Raw genomic sequence first — 2,500 nt, 5'->3', positions numbered from 1 at the left:
ATAATAATAATAATAATAATAATAATAACTCCAGCGGAAATTATGCCAGAAAAGTTAAAAAAAATCAATGATACAAAATTAATCATTTATTTATTCAAATTCTAACTTCTTGTGAATTAATTAATAATATTGTACTGATCACCATCTGCTATCTTCCGAGAATAAGATTTTCTCATCTCACCAACACTCGAGATTTTCAACGAAGATATTAAATATTGAAGAATCATCTTAAAGCTCATGTCCCATTGGGATTACCGTCGCCCGAAAATGATCCCGGAACGCATCTAACCACGATTGCTAATGGAGTTATAATCCTCAGGTCTCCGAGATCAGAGCTCCAGCTTCTTTCCATCAATGCTTTTCCCCTTTATATGTGATTGAATCAAGTCCAAATCTTCTGTGCATCGTTGCCTGAAGTTGGAAGGAGGTTATGTTTTTTGCCCCTATTTGTGTGTGTGTGTGTTTGTTTGTGAACAGCATCCTGGCCACAATTTTGATAGTAGGGTAATGAAACTTATTATTATTATTATTATTATTATTAGTAGTAGTAGTAGTAGTAGTAGTAGTAGAAGTAGTAGTAGTAGTAGTAGTAGTAGAAGCATTATTATTATTAATATTATTATTATTATTAGTAGTAGTAGTAGTGGTAGTAGTAGTAGTAATAGTAGACGTAGTAATAGTAGGAGTAGTAGTAGTAGAAGTATTATTATTATTATTATTATTATTATTATTATTATTATTATTGGTGTATGGGTTTCCAACCCCAAAAAAGGACTTTATGGGTTTCCAACCCCAAAAAAAATGATTTTATGGGTTTCCAACCTCGAAAAAGGACTTTATGGGTTTCCAACCATGAAAAAAGACTTTATGGGTTTACAACCCCGAAAAAGGACTTTATGGGTTTCCAACCCTGAAAAAGGACTTTATATGTTTCCAACCCTGAAAAGGGACTTCATGGGTTTCCAACCCCGAAAAAAGGACTTTATGGGTTTCCAACCCTGAAAAAGGACTTTATGGGTTTCCAACCCCAAAAAAAGGACGTTATGGGTTTCCAGCCCCGAAAAAGGACTTTATGGGTTTCCAACCTCGAAAAAGGACTTTATGGATTTCGAACCCCGAAAAGGGACTCCACGGGTAAAATCATATGATTTCCTTTCATTCGGAAATTTGAATTCCTGAAGCCCCCGTTTTCTTCATCCCTGAATCTCACATCATCATTTAGGAGTTGGAAGTGGCAGATGCTATAATTGCCATCCTCAGAATACCATGACCCAATAATCTTGTCGTGAAATATGGAATGCTCTGGACCCTTAACTCAAGGAAGCAAGATTTTTACGTCTGGAATTCATAAAACTGGAGGAATTCATTGCAAAATGTTTTATGTCTGGAATTCATAAAACTGGAAGAATTCGTTGCAAAAGGTTTTACATCTGGATTTCATAAAACTGGAAGAATTCGTTGCAAAAAGTTTTACGTCTGGAATTCGTAAAACTGGAAGAATTCGTTGCAAAAGGTTTTACGTCTGGAATCTATAGAACTGGAAGAATTCGTTGCAGAAAGTTTTATGTCTGGAATTCATAAAACTGGAAGAATTCGTTGCAAAAAGTTTTACGTCTGGAATTCATAAAACTGGAAGAATTCGTAGCAGAAAGTTTTACGTCTAGAATTCATAAAACTGGAAGAATTCATTGCAAAAAGTTTTACGTCTGGAATTCATAAAACTGGAAGAATTCGTTGCAAAAAGTTTTACGTCTGGAATTCATAAAACTGGAAGAATTCGTTGCAAAAGGTTTCACGTCTGGAATTCATAAAACTGGAAGAATTCGTTGCAAAAAGTTTTACGTCTGGAATTCATAAAACTGGAAGAATTCGTTGCAAAAAGTTATACGTCTGGAATTCATAGAACTGGAAGAATTCGTTGCAGAAAGTTTTACGTCTGGAATTCATAAAACTGGAAGAATTCGTTGCAAAGACTAATTATATGAATATCTTTATACTGGTTAACCTTCGAATGTAATGTTTTTTTCTGTTTCCTCTATGCCCTTAAATTAACTCAGGGATAAAATATTTGCGTCTGGAATCCATAAAACTGGAAGAGTTCGTTGCGTAAACTAATTATATGAATATTTGTATACATATCAACCTTAAAATGCAATGGGTTTTCTGTTTCCTATACGTTACTTCATCCTCAATGCCCTTAACTCAAGGTTGGAATATTTACGTCTGGAATTCATAAAACTGGAAGAATTCGTTGCAAAAACTAATTATATGAATATTTGTATACTGGTTAACCTTCAACTGTAATATGTTTCCTGTTTCCTCTATGTTAATTGGTTTTCTGGCATCCTCAATGCCCTTAAATTAACCCAAGGATAAAATAGTTACGTCTGGAATTCCTAAAGCTGGAAGAATTCGTTGCAAAAACTAATTGTATGAATATTTGTATACTGGTTAACCTTCAAATGTGATGTGTTTCCTTTTTTCCTCTATGTTAATTGGT

This window comes from Palaemon carinicauda, chromosome 26, assembly GCF_036898095.1.
Source record: "Palaemon carinicauda isolate YSFRI2023 chromosome 26, ASM3689809v2, whole genome shotgun sequence".
Lineage (NCBI taxonomy): Eukaryota > Metazoa > Arthropoda > Malacostraca > Decapoda > Palaemonidae > Palaemon > Palaemon carinicauda.
Note: the sequence above shows the minus strand (reverse complement) of the source record.